The sequence below is a fragment of the Lepus europaeus genome, chromosome 12 (assembly GCF_033115175.1).
Source record: "Lepus europaeus isolate LE1 chromosome 12, mLepTim1.pri, whole genome shotgun sequence".
NCBI lineage: Eukaryota > Metazoa > Chordata > Mammalia > Lagomorpha > Leporidae > Lepus > Lepus europaeus.
Genome location: NC_084838.1, coordinates 92404947 through 92418798, shown reverse-complemented (window position 1 = coordinate 92418798; position 13852 = coordinate 92404947). Strand labels below are relative to the sequence as shown.

At 39.0% G+C, this 13852-nt stretch overlaps 2 long non-coding RNA genes across 16 annotated transcripts in view; one reads left to right on the top strand and one right to left on the bottom strand.

Annotated features, from left to right (window-relative positions):
- Nucleotides 1-13852, bottom strand: part of LOC133772011 (uncharacterized) — a 75604-nt gene that overhangs the window by 23643 nt on the left and 38109 nt on the right. The gene's annotated exons all lie outside the window — the stretch shown is intronic.
- The window catches only part of LOC133772010 (uncharacterized), a 216357-nt gene that overhangs the window by 195418 nt on the left and 7087 nt on the right, over nt 1-13852 (top strand). For 2 of the 15 annotated variants that reach the window (XR_009867660.1, XR_009867664.1), the window contains exon 7: nt 2938-3141. The exons of the other annotated variants lie outside the window; for them this stretch is intronic. This is a non-coding gene — a long non-coding RNA (uncharacterized LOC133772010). The remainder of the gene's footprint in view (nt 1-2937; nt 3142-13852) is intronic. 15 annotated transcript variants of the gene reach the window in all.

The window sequence follows — 13852 nt, the reverse complement described above, 5'->3', positions numbered from 1 at the left end:
AGCCTTTCTCTGTGCCAAGGTGAACCAATTGGTTCACTGTCTAGAGTGAGCTCAAAGTGCTTTTGTAGCCCACCCATTCAGATTCTCACAAACTGCACAGAGCATCTCTGATCTCTGTAGTGTGAGTGCAGAGACCTTCACAAGTTCACTCCCTAGGACTTAGGGAGCTCTTAGCTTATAGAGTTGGACTGTTGAGTGCCTGTAAACCCAGTCACATCCATAGCCTTATTAGTTTCATGCCTATGCAGAACTCACACAATCACAGGGTGCAGGGTTCTCAGAGTCACAGGGTACAGGGGATCTGTTCTTTGCCCTCTGAGATGCCCCATCCCTGGAGTGAGCTGTCTTGCCAATGTCAGCTGGAGCTCCACCTGAACATACCAAGACTGGTTCTTTCATGGGGAAAGGGGAGGGAAACAAAATGGCCTTCTTTCATGGTGCTAAGTGGGTGCCCTGCCCACAGCCAGTTCTCCAGGCTGGACTCAAAATCAGGACCATGAAATTCTCCCTCAGTTAAAATCCACCAGTGATGTGCAGGCCACTGCAGCATCCTCCTTTGTAGCTTGTTCTGTTAAGATGGTGTTTGGTCGCCAGCCATTCACTGGCTATGGGAGTCTATGGTAGTGTATTGCCAGCTTCTGTGTGTTTGTATAGTGAAGTCATATCAACTGCAATTGCTATTCTGTACATTAGATTTCAGAACTTACACACCCTGCGCATGTTTCTGTAGTGTGGTTTTATTAACTGAATTTGCTATTCTGTATGTGAGACTTGTAGAAGTTACTCATCCTGCATAACTTTGTAACTTTTGACCAAATTCTCTATAGTTTCTGAAGCTCCAGCCCTGGCCATAACTTTCTGCTTTTGTCAGTTACTTAAAGAACACTTGCCTTTTTGTGCCTGCCCTATTTTACTTAATGTAATATTATCCAGATTCACCCATATTGCTGAAAATGCAAGATTTAATTCTTTTTAAAGTTTGAATAATATTCCTATCTTGCAGGCCTATTTCTTCAACATACTAATCCTGTATTCCTTATTATGCTGAGGTGTATTTCATTAGTACATATTTTTTATCTGTATTTTTATGCAATGATACTGAATTTTGTTCAGTGCTTATTTACATTATATTATAATTTTATGTGTGATTATACTAAGAGAGAGAGACACAGAGAGAGAGAGAGGTCTTTCATCTGCTGGTTCACTTCCCAGATGGCCTCAATGGCCAGGCGGGGCCAGGCTGCAGCCAGGAACCAGGGGTTTCTTCTGAGTGTCCCACATGGGTGCAGGGGCCCAAGGACAGTTTATTGAATTGTAAAGTTAGGCTGCTTATTTGAGAGCTTCTTTAAAATTGTTTCAGACATTATCACTGTAAACTTCCAAATGCTTTTGCTACATCACATAAGTTTCATATGTTGAATTTTCATTTGTCTCAAGTTATTTTTCTGATTTTCATTTTGATATTTTGCTTGATACAATTGTTCATGAGTGTGTTATTTAATTTCTGCATTTTTGTGAATTTCCCAATTTCTTACTGCTAATGACTTCCCAGTTTTATACTACAGTAGTTCAAAAAGATACTGAATTCCTTTTAAAACTTGTTAAGACTTATTTTATGGGCAATCCCTGAGAATGACTCAGGTGAACTTGAAAAGAATGTGTAATGTGCTGATTCGGGATCAAATGTATGTGTCAGTCAGGGTCATTTGGTCTATAATGTTCGATCTGCTACTTCCTTATTGGTTTTCTGTCAGATGATCTATCTATCCATTGTTGAAATGGTTGAAATTCCCTATTAACATTATTTTGCTATTTATTTACCCCTTTAATTCTATCAATATTTATTTTATATATTTAGTGCTCAGATATTGTATACATTTATATTAATTATTGGTACAGCCTCTTGGTGAATTGATCCCTCCATCATTGTAAAAAATTCATCTCTTTTAACAGTTTTGATTAGAATTTTGTGTTTGTGTGTGATAATAGTCCAGATACTTTTGCTGCTTTTTTGGTTACAAACTGCATGGAAATCCTTTTCCATCTCTTAGCTTTTAGCTTGATGTGTGTCCTTAACGTTCAAGTCAGTTTCTTATGGTTAATGTAGTGTTAGATTTATTTTTAAAGTTCATTCAGACACTCTATGCCTTTGATTGGAGAATTTAATCCATTTGCATTTAAAGTAGTTTGTGATAGGTAAAAATTTATTTCCATTTTAAAATTATGTTAATCTTATAATCATTATATCATTATATTATTTGTTTCTTTCTTGCTGTCTTTCTTTGTGGTTGAATGATTTTTGTACTGACATGCACTGATTCCTTTCTCTTTATTTTCTGTGTATCTGGATATGTTTATTCCTTTGTCATTACCATGAAGCTCACATTAAACAGCTTGTAATTTTAATGGTCTATTTTATTTTGATAACAATTTTTCTTCAAGAAAATCTCTATATTTTAGCTTTTCCTCTCCACGCTTTCTGTTATTGATAACAACATAATTTACATCTTCAAACTTGTATGTCCACTATTAAATTACTGTAAGTGTATTTTTAGCATTTTTTGCTTTGTAGCTTTTCTGTGCGTCAGCATTACAATATTAAAATATTTTTATTTTGACTACATTTTTGTGTTTACAGTGAGTTTTTTACTTTTATTTTCATGTTGGTGTCCTTTCATGTACAATTCAAGAACTTCTTTCAGAATTTCACGTAAGGCATTTTGCTACCACAATATTCAAAGGACCCCTGTTTTTTATGCATCTAAATTTCTATTTAGGTGTCTAGTATTCCAAAATCTAGGCATGTAATTTTTTCTTTGCGCTTGCAGTTGAGATGATAGTCCATTTTATGGATTTCACTAAAATTAGAGTATGTATCTGTCCATAAAGCACTTTTAAAATAAATGTTATTTCTCTTGGTACTCTTTACTTTTTTAGGAATAATTTGAAAAGGGTTTTGAGAAAGAGGAACTTTTTCCCCTCCCTTCCTCATCTATGAACTCCTTTGTGGATAAAGCTGTCTATGAATCAACATCGGGGACGATAAGCAGATGACAGTGTCTTGTTGTGCTGTTGGTGACAGCAAGAAGAGTTTGGGAGTCTCTCTAATTTCTGTACTTAAAACTCTTACTGACTATAAAGGTATGTAGCTGGAATTCCAGTATTTTTTGTTCTGATCATGTTACCACGCCATCTTCATTGCCCTTCCTCAACCTGAGAATGTCTGTTTATTAAATAATTATATTAAATAGTGATCTCAAATTTATGCACATCCAAAGGTACTCTTTTGTTTAATTCTGAAAGATAGGGAGGGAGGTGTTACTTTTCGATTAGGAGAAACACCTTGGCTGAAGTCACACGGAGCATAAATAGACACTTAGATTTTTTTTTTTAATTTTATTTTTATTTTTATTTTTTATTTTTTGACAGGCAGAGTGGACAGTAAGAGAGACAGAGAGAAAAGTCTTCCTTTTGCCATTGGTTCGCCCTCCAATGGCCACCGCGGCCAGCGCGCTGCGGCCAGCGCACCGCGCTGATCCGAAGGCAGGAGCCAGCTGCTTCTCCTGGTCTCCCATGGAGTGCAGGGCCCAAGCACTTGGGCCATCCTCCACTGCACTCCCTGGCAACAGCAGAGAGCTGGCCTGGAAGGGGGGCAATCGGGACAGAATTGGTGCCCCGACCGGGACTAGAACCCGGTGTGCCGTCGCCGCAAGGCAGAGGATTAGCCTGTTGAGCTGCGGCGCCGGCCTGACACTTAGATTTTATCCAAATTACTCTTTTCCTTTTCTCTGCAGAAGAAATGTAGGGGAATGGCCATCGTGGCAAGTAGGGGACACTAATAGGAGGAGAGAGATCCCACGGCTTCTTGAAAATGAGGATTAGGCAAAGTAAACATGAGGAGAAGAGAGTTTACTGATACTAATTTGTTAGATTGGTTGTATGATTTTTTTAAAAAATTAGGTTATAAATCCACATATTATGTAAATGTACCAGACTTAGTGTTTGTAAAACATTATACTTTTTAATCCTAAAGTTAGTAGGTATAGATTGTTTGGGGAATCTTTTTGTACCACCTTTTATTTAAAAAAAAAAAAAGTTAAAGTAGTGCTTATATAGGATAAAAAGACTTTCATTGTTCTACCCTTCTCCACCCTGCCATCTCTACAGGTGCAGACTGTGCTTTTTGTTTATATCTGTAAGTACATATGTATAGACAGCACAGTTTGATTTTTATTTAAAATTTTATCATTATTCTTCTTGCTATGGCAGATAATAGATGACATGTGAGAACTGTGTTGCCTTACTCCATCTTATCATTTTTCTCCCCCATTCATATTTGATAATTGTATCACTATCCAATTTCTCTTTTGTACAGTTTCTTGAGTTTATAACTACCATGTCTCCAATTTTTTTGGGAAAAGAATATCTGTGTACTTTACAACACAAAGCAAATAATATTGTACAGCTCTTTATTTGTTTTGTCAAATACCAATTAAATATACTTTATCTGAAATGCTTGGTTCCAGAAGTGTTTCAGATTTCAGAACTTTTTGAATTTTGTAATATTTGCATAGACTGTATCAGCTGAGCATTTCCAATCTGAATAGTCCAAAATCTTTTTTTAAAAAAGACTATTTATTTGAGAGGTAGAGTTAGAGAAAGAGAAGAGGGAGAGACAGAGAGAAAGGTCTTCCATCCTCTGGTTCACTCCCTAGATGGCCAGCCGAGACAACTGGAGCTGAGCCAATCCAAAGCCAGGAGTCAGGAGCTTCCTACGGGTCTCCCACGTGGGTACAGGGGCCCAAGGACTTGGGCCATCTTCTGCTGCTTTCCCCGGCCATGTCAGAGAGCTGGATCAGAACAGGAGCAGCCAGGACCTGAACCAGCACCCATCTGGGATTCCAACACCGCAAGCAGAGGCCCAGCTCACTATGCCACAAGGCTGGCCTGAAAAAGTCCAATATCTGAAATTCTCTGAGAAAAGATTTGGATCTTGGAGGATTTCAGATTTTGTAATTTTGAATTAAGAATATTTTACCTGTACTTTTATTGCATTTGAATTTTTTTGAAGATATTCCAGATCCTAATGATTCTTATGCTATAATTTGCACAAACTATTTTATAGTGTATCATCCTTGAATATCCTTTCATGCATATTTTGGTTTGTTTCACTGTTCTTTATGTTACATCTTTTTTCTTGTTTTTTACTCTTGTTTTGCTTGAAGGCTTGGAGATATCTTCAAGTATCTTTTTTTTGGAAATCCCAGTCATTACAGATTTAGGGATTTCTTTCTTTCCTTCTTCTTTTTTTTTTTTTTTTTTTGACAGGCAGAGTGGACAGTGAGAGAGACAGAGAGAAAGGTCTTCCTTTTGCCATTGGTTCACCCTCCAATGGCCGCCGTGGCCGGCGCACCGTGCTGATCCGAAGGCAGGAGCCAGCTGCTTCTCCTGGTCTCCCATGGGGTGCAGGGCCCAAGTACTTGGGCCATCCTCCACTGCACTCCCAGGCCACAGCAGAGAGCTGGCCTGGAAGAGGGGCAACCGGGACAGAATCCGGCGCCCCGAGCGGGACTAGAACCCAGTATGCCAGCGCCGCAGGGTGGAGGATTAGCCAATTGAGCCCGTGGCGCCTGCCTTCAAGTATCTTCTAAACATTCTGAAGCCCTTTGTGTATGAAAATGGCAGTATGTTGCTTTTATTTTTCTCAAAATTTTTGTGGGTATAGAATTCCTGGAGCAAAAGTATTTTGAACATCTATGTTCTATCTACTAATGAAAAAATCTAACTATGACCTGAATTTCTGTTCCTTTGTAGATTGTCTCGTTTGTGCTCTATATTTGGTTTTTGTGTTTCTGATATTAGTCTATGACTTTGTTCTCAAATTTCATACAGGTTTGTTTAAGCATGAGTCTTCTGTTGTTATCTCTCAGATCTTTTAAATTTTTTTGAATTTGTGTTTCTTAGGCTCTGGGAAATTTTGTTACTGATTTAATGATATTCCCTTTCTTTTATCTGAGCTTTCTATATTACTATTAATCGAATATTTGACTCTTTTAGGTTTTTTTTGTTTTGATTTTAAGAATAAGATTTTAAACTTTTGCATTTTATCTTTTCTCATTGCTTCCTGTCTTTCTTTCTATAGGACATAAATCTTTTTTTAAAATTTTTTAAAAGATTTATTTATTTATTTGAAAAGTTACACACAGAGAGAGAAGGAAAGGCAGAGTTGGGGGGGGGGTCTTCTATCCATTGGTTTACTCCCCAATTGGCTGCAAAGGCCGTAGCTGTACCTATCTGAAGCCAGGATCTTCTTTTGGGCCTCCCACACGGGTGCAGGAGCCTAAAGACTTGGGCCATCTTCTACTGCTTTCCCACGCCATAGCAGAGTGCTGGATCAGAAATGGAGCAGCCATGACTCAAACCGGTGCCCATACGGGATGCCAGCACTACAGGCAATGATTTTACCCGCTATACCACAGCGCTGGCCCCAGACATAAATTTTTTTGAATATGTTAGTATTTACATTATATATTAAAATTAAAACAAGGGCTGGCGCTGTGGCTCAATAAGCTAATCCTCTGCCTGCGGCACTGGCACACTGGGTTCTAGTCCCAGTCAGGGCACCGAATTCTGTCCCGGTTGCCCCTCTTCCAGTCCAGCTCTCTTCTGTGGCCCGGGAGTGCAGTGGAGGATGGCCCAAGTGCTTGGGACCTGCACCCACATGGGAGAGCAGGGGAAGCACCTGGCTCCTGGCTTCAGATCAGCGCGGTGCACCTGCTGCAGCACGCCTGCTGCAGCGGCCATTGGAGGGTGAACCAACGGTAAAGGAAGACCTTTCTCTCTCTCTCTCTGTCCACTCTGCCTGCCAAAAAAAAAAAATTAGAAAACTCAACCTTGGAGAAAATTTTGTTTTATCTGATTACTTTGGTAATTCTTTTACATGTAGTAGAATTTATTCAATGTTCAGTGGTTACCAGATACTTGTTCATATTTGAGATGAGGAAATTTGAACATAGGAGATGCTTGTCAACTGGCAGGCTTAGCTCTAATATGAATGGGTGGGATATTTCTTGTCCTGTGTATGGGAACCAGGCAAGGTGTTGATTATTCAGGGGTAGAGATCTTTTTTTAAAAAAATATTTATTTATTTGAAAGGTAAGAGTTATAGATAGAGATGAAGAGGGAGAAGGAGATGGAGGGGAGGGAGTGAGAGATTGAGAGAAATAGGTAGGTTAGTTTTCCATCTGCTGGTTCATACCCCAGAAGGCCAAAACCAGGATCCAGGAACTTTTCCATGTTTCCCACATGGGTATAGGGGCCAAAGCACTTGTGCCATCCTCCACTGGTTTCCCTGGCTCATTAGCTGGTAGCTGGATTGGAAGTGGAGCAGCAGGGTCTCGAACTGGCACCCATATGAGATGCCAGTGTTGCAGGTGGAGGCTTTACCTAGTATACCACAAAGGTGGGCCCCTAGAGATCCTTTTTTAACTTTACTTTTTCAGTCCACACTTTCAATTCCCATTGGCATATCTTCTACTTTTTTTTTTCACTAGGATGCTACTTCCTCTACCCCTGAAAGCCCCTCCACAGATATTCTAGTCCATACCTTTCTCTTTACTTTTTCCATTTATTGACATTCTTTTATTTCTCTATTTCAGCTACTGTTGAAAGTCCCTCTTGTAAAGATGTAATTTTCTTTATTCAGATTTAAACCCATTTTATCAGGTTTAGTAGAAGAAGGAAGGTGAAACCTCTAGTCTCAACTGGACACTTTTATCCAGAGTGTTTTCTTCATACCTTCCTTGGAAAGTCCTTGCTTTATGTTATCTGCTTAGGAGGAATAGCCAATCATTTTACCTATGAAATGATTCTCTTTTATATGAAAAATCTCTATTTGTTATATATTTTGGCCTTTTCGGTTAAAAGCTCTTAAAAATGAAGATGCCATTTATCTACCAGGATGGAAATGAAATAATGAAATACCCATATTGAGTATCACTGTAGTATCCAGGTATAGCTATATTAACAGAATATGGTAGGGCTGTCATATTACCTCCCCCAGCTGTCCCAGGGTTATCTGAAACATAGGACAAGAGATTGTACCATGGTTGGTTTAACATAGATTTCTTGTCAGTTGGTCGGTATATTAATCTGGCAAATCCTTTTCCCATCTGCCAAATTTTTGATCTTCTAAAAGTCTGCCAATCTGTTTCTTTGTGTGTCTAAATATGGGGTTCCCTTCATTTACATTTCCTTGACAGAAGTCCAGACTTTTCATACTTGTTGTAATACTTTTGGGTTGTTCCATTTCTTGTTCAAAATCTTACAAAGTTACTCTCTTCATTAGTGGATAGATTTTCCTAGTTGCTCTTAAACCCTGTATATATTTTACTAAATTATGTTGAATTCTTCAGAGGCTGTGGTTTCATACCCTCACCTTTACCCTCTTCCCTGGGAGTATATCTCAGCTCTGTTTGTTCAATATCCACCAATGTGTCCTTGTGTTAGTCTGTTTTCTGTTATTAAAACAAAATACCCGAGGCCTCATACTTTATAAAAAATCTGATTTATTTAGTTTTGGAGGCTGAAAGTCCAAGAGTGGGTAGCCCCATTGGTTTGGCTTCTGGTGAGGGTTCCCTTGGTACAATATAGTGGCATAGCAGGAAAGGAAGTGGTTGTGTGCAGATTTGGGTTTGTTTTTGTGTTTTTTTTTTTGTTAATTAGGCCAATGGAATATCAATTTTGTTTATTTTTTCAAAGAACCAGCTCTTTGTTTCACTCATCTTATGTATTTTTTGTTTCAATTTTGTTTATATCTTCCCTAATTTGAATTATTTCTTTTTCCAACTAATTTTGGGTTTGGTTTGTTGCTTATTTTTTAGGTCCTTGAGATGTAATGATATTTCATGTATTTTGGTCCATTTCCAATTTCTTGATGTAGGCACCAATTGCTATGCTCTTCCCTCTTAATACTGTTTTGCTGTATCCAATGTTTTGATATGATATATTGTCTTCATTTCCAATTTTTTTTTATTTCTCCTGTGACCTACTGTTCTTTCAGGAGCACATTGTTCAGTCTCCATGTATTTGCATATATTCTAGAAATTCTTGTGTTGTTGATTTCCAGCTTTATTCCATTGTGATCAGAGAAGATGTATGGTATGATTCCAATTTTTTAAAAATTTTCTGAGACTTGCTTTATGGCCTTCCATGTAATCTATCCTAGAGAAAGTGCCATGCACTTTTGAGAAGAATGTATATTCTACAATTGTGGAATGAACAATTCTGTAGATAACAATTAGGTCAATTTGTTCTATAATATCAATGACTGTTGTGTCTTTGCTGATTTTCTGTCCATTGCTCAAAGTGGAGTATTCAAGTCACCATTACTGTTGTATTGGAATCCATGTCCCCCTATAGATGCATTAGCATTTCTTTTAAATAGTCAAGTGCCCTGTAATTGATTGCATATATGTTTATTATAGTCATATATTACTGCTGAATTGATCCTTTAATCATTATATTGTGCCATTCTTTCTCTCTTTTAACAGTTTTTGTATTAAAGTCTTTTTTTCTGATAATAGGATGGCTACATCTGCTCTTTTTTGGTTTCTGTTAGCATGGAATATCTTTTTCCATCCTTTCACTTTTAGTCTGTGTTTATCTTTCTTGGAGAGATGTGTTTCTCTTGTAGGCAGCAAATAGATGGGACTTGTTTTTTAATCCAATTAGCCAGGCTGTATCTTTTGCCAGGAGTGTTGAGGCTATTTACATTCAAGGTTACTGTAGATAACTGATGATTTGGCCCTAACATTTTTCCATAAACATTCCTGTTATTTTCTTTGGATTTCCCTTTTACTTTTACTGGTAGGTTTTCTGTCTTCACATTCTTTCATGATGACTATGTTTCCGTGTGTAGCACATCCTTAAGCATCCTTTGTAATGCTGGATGAGTGTGGACAAATTCTATTTCTTTTTTGTTTCATTCATAAATGAGAACTTTGCAGAGCACAGTGTTCTGAGTTGAGAGTTTTTTTTCCCTTAAGACTTGAAATACATCTTGCTATTCTCTCCTAGCCTGTAGGATTTCTGATGAGAAGTCATCACTGATTCTAAATGGAGATCCTCTGAAAGTAATCTGGCATTTCTCTTGTGCACATTTAAGAATCTTTTGTTTATGTTTTACTGTGGAAAGTTTGACTATAATGTGTCATTGTGAAGATCATTTCTGGTCATTTCTGGTCATCACATAGCCTTGTAGGAGTGCTATGTGATTTCAGTATTTGGACATCCTTTTCTCTCTCCAAATTAGGGAAATTTTCTAAAACTATTTCACCAAATGGGCCTCCTAATCCATTCTCTTTCCATACCTTCGGGAACTCCTAACACCTGTCTGTCGGGTCATTTGATAATATCCCATAATAAATCTCCAAAACTGTTTTGAATTTCTGCTTTTTATTTTTATTTTTTTTTGGTCTAACTGTAAAATTTCCAGATTTGTCAATTTGTCTTCTAGCTTGGATATTCTTTCTTCTACCTCACCAATCTGTTAAGTTTTCCACTTCATTTTTTATTTGATTTATTGAAGCCTTGCTTTCTAATTTTTCATTTTATTTCTCTTTAAAATATCATTTACATTCAAATATATAAGTGTTGTGTTCCTTTGTGGGCATATTATCTTATTCTTGTTTTTTAATTTCTGCATTTATTTTAAGTGTTTGTGGAGATAATTTTTGGTTTTTGTTCCACTGGTGGCTTTTAATTTGGATTAAGTTTCTGTGGCTTAATGGAGTGTCTGCTCTTCCAGTGAACACCCAGGGGCATGTGCTGGATATGGCCAGGGAGTTCTGGTTAGTGTTCCAGGGTGGAGAGTATGCAGGGTTACACCAAAGTTAGTTGTGGTAGATCTTTTTATATATAATCAAACAATCACCTCTGATTATATGTCTATATCTAAATATATATAAATAATCACATAGATATATAAATAATCAGAGGTGAGTGTTTGATCAGCTCTCCCCAGGTGATCAATACCTGGGCCCTATTCTTCAGAAGTTCATTTTCTCATCTGAGCTGCTACACAAAGGATCTGTGCAATCATCAGTGTAAGTATAGGTCCCACTCGCAGTGACTCACTCCAGGTGGTCAGGGAGCCATGAGCTCATGGGAGTAACCCATGATGACCCCTGCAGTGAGGATGACTTCACAATGTATCTAATAACAGGTCCCATCTGGCTAACAGAAGCCATGTTCATTTACCAGGAACCAAAACCAGTTGCATTTTAACCTTGCCTTCCTCATGGCTACTAGTTGTCCCAGAATAGAGAGCTTGCAATGTCTCTCAAGTCCTGAATACACAGTGATTGGGCTGGCTGCCCCTTAAACATGGCTAACATTGGTCCACTGTTCCTGGAAATGTAGGGATGCAAGGAAAGACCTTAATTCTAATAGGGAAGGAAGTCTTGGCCATTCGGTGTTCAGATGTATCAACTAGATAGGTAGAAATGGCTGTTCATCCTTCCCCCTTCCAAAGACATCAAGTAACAGAGTTGGGCCATAGGCATCCATTCAAAGGCTTCACAGTTTAAGAAAGGAATGAGTAATTAAGAGGCACTTCAGAGCACAGCTGTCATGACCAAGATCTGAGTAAATGCATAGGAAAATGGGTGGGAGTAGGTGGGTGGATTTGGAGTGATTTAAACCTGACAACAGAAGCCTGAATAAATCGTTATAGGAAGTTGATGTTAGACATTTGCAGGGTGCTTCTATAGAGCACACCTTCTCAACCATCCCCTGCCCTCTCCCACATTGGCAAGGCACTGTAAGATCACTTTTACTTGGTCCACAAAAGTAATCAGGACAGGGACTGACACTGTGGCATAGCAGGTAAAGCCACCACCTGTGGTACCAGCATCCCAAATGGGCATCGGTTTGAGTTGCAGCTGCTCTTCTTCTGATCCAACTCTCTACTATGGCCTGGGGAAGGAGTGGAGGATGGCCCAAGTCCTTGGGCCCCTGCACCTGCACCTGCATGAGGGGCCTCCTGGCTTCATATTGCCCCAGCTCCAGCTGTGGCAGCCATTTGGGGAATGAACTGGCTGATGGAAGTCTTCTCTCTCTGCCTCTGCCATTCTGTAACTCTGTAACTTTGCCTTTCAAGTAAATAAATAAATCTTAAAAAAATAAAAAAAAAAGTAATAAGGACAGTCTGCATAAGATTAGATTTTGTTCCAAGAACCTGACTCTCCTAAGTCCCAGTCTGCCACCAAGGACTGAGGGGATCAATTGTTTAGTACACTGTCACCCTTCCTTGGTTTGAAGGAGTCACACATCTATTGATCTAGAGGCCCAGCCTCTCTGTACTTTAGACAGAGTTAGAAGTGGCCTTAAAACAAATTGAAGCTTGAAATAAAGTTTGAAAACATTTTAGTTTCAAAAATACTGGGTTGATTGGTCAAAGGATTATTTGTATATAGAGCATGTCTCAAAGTCTTCATTCAGGGCTGGTGCTGTGGTATAGTAGGTTAAGCCTTCACCTGTGGTGCCAGCATCCCACATGGGTGCTGGTTTGTGTCCCAGCTGCTCCTCCTCCCATCTAGCTCTCTGCTAATGGCCTGGGAAATCAGTACAAGATGGCCCAAGTGCTTGGGTCCCTGCACCCACATAGGAGACCTGGTAGAAGCCCCATGCTCCTGGATTTTGATTGGCCCAGCTCTGGCTGTTCTGGCCGTGTGCTGAGTGAACCAGTAGATACAAGACCCCTCTCTGTCTCTTCCTCTCTCTCTGTAACTCTGCCTCTCAAATAAATATATAAATAAATGTCTTCATACAGTTTAAGCTATACTAACTGGAAAAATAAGTGCTAAATATAGTCCAACATTGCTTGAATTATTATATATGTTTATTTTACACTTATGTGTTTTGTGCCTGTTGAATTATGAGCCTTTCTGAAGATGGTAAAGGCTGAAATGAAGAAAATAATGCTTGGCATTCATAAAACTAAACAAGTAAAACAAACCTAAATTTTGAATCTGGGTTGGTGTTGTTGGGCACCAAAAAATATGTTGTGCTCAGATCATTAGATCCCCGCAGAGACCCCCAGAGAGTCAATCACACCGAACTGCACAAGCAAGGTTTATTTGGGAGTACAAGCCGTGACAGGGACCCCATCCAACCAACCGGTGCAGCAAAGGAAGGAGTGAGGCCCCAGTCTTTGGGAGAGTTTTTAAAGGAAAAAAGAGTTATATACAGCATGGAAGCTTTGGATACAAGGAGTTACAGCAGGGGCTCACAGCACGGAAGTTTTGGGTATAGGGAGTTACTTTGTTTAGCAATCTCTACTGTGCTGTCCTTGGTCTACTGAGCTAGCTGTTTCTGGTAAGCTTTGTTATCTCTGGAATGCCTGAATGCCTGCTTTTACAAGGACCCGGGTCTGCTATGGGAAATGGAGGCTGCTTTTTTTTGTTTAAAAATGGAGTCACTTTGGTTCTTAAGTGTAAGGCAAAAACAGTATAGCAAGTGGATTCGGTGATATATGTGATCGTAAGAGTATAAATGTCTGGGTACAAGCAAAAATTCAGACTTTCAAGGCTGTGGAATTGGTGAGCTTTAAGTCAAGGGCACCTAATAGTAAAGTGGACTCAGGTAACATCTGAATTATAGATAGAAGTTTGACATAGGATAGGAGAAAGCATGGAGTTTGAAGATAGAGTAAAAGGGCTGGACAATCAGATCTGCTGGGCTCTAGGTAGGGGTGGGGCTGTGGGCACATCATGATGTCATCCTCTCTAGCCTCAGACTCCCTTTGTGACTCATGGTCTGTGATGCAGAGCTGGAACTATATAGTCAAGGG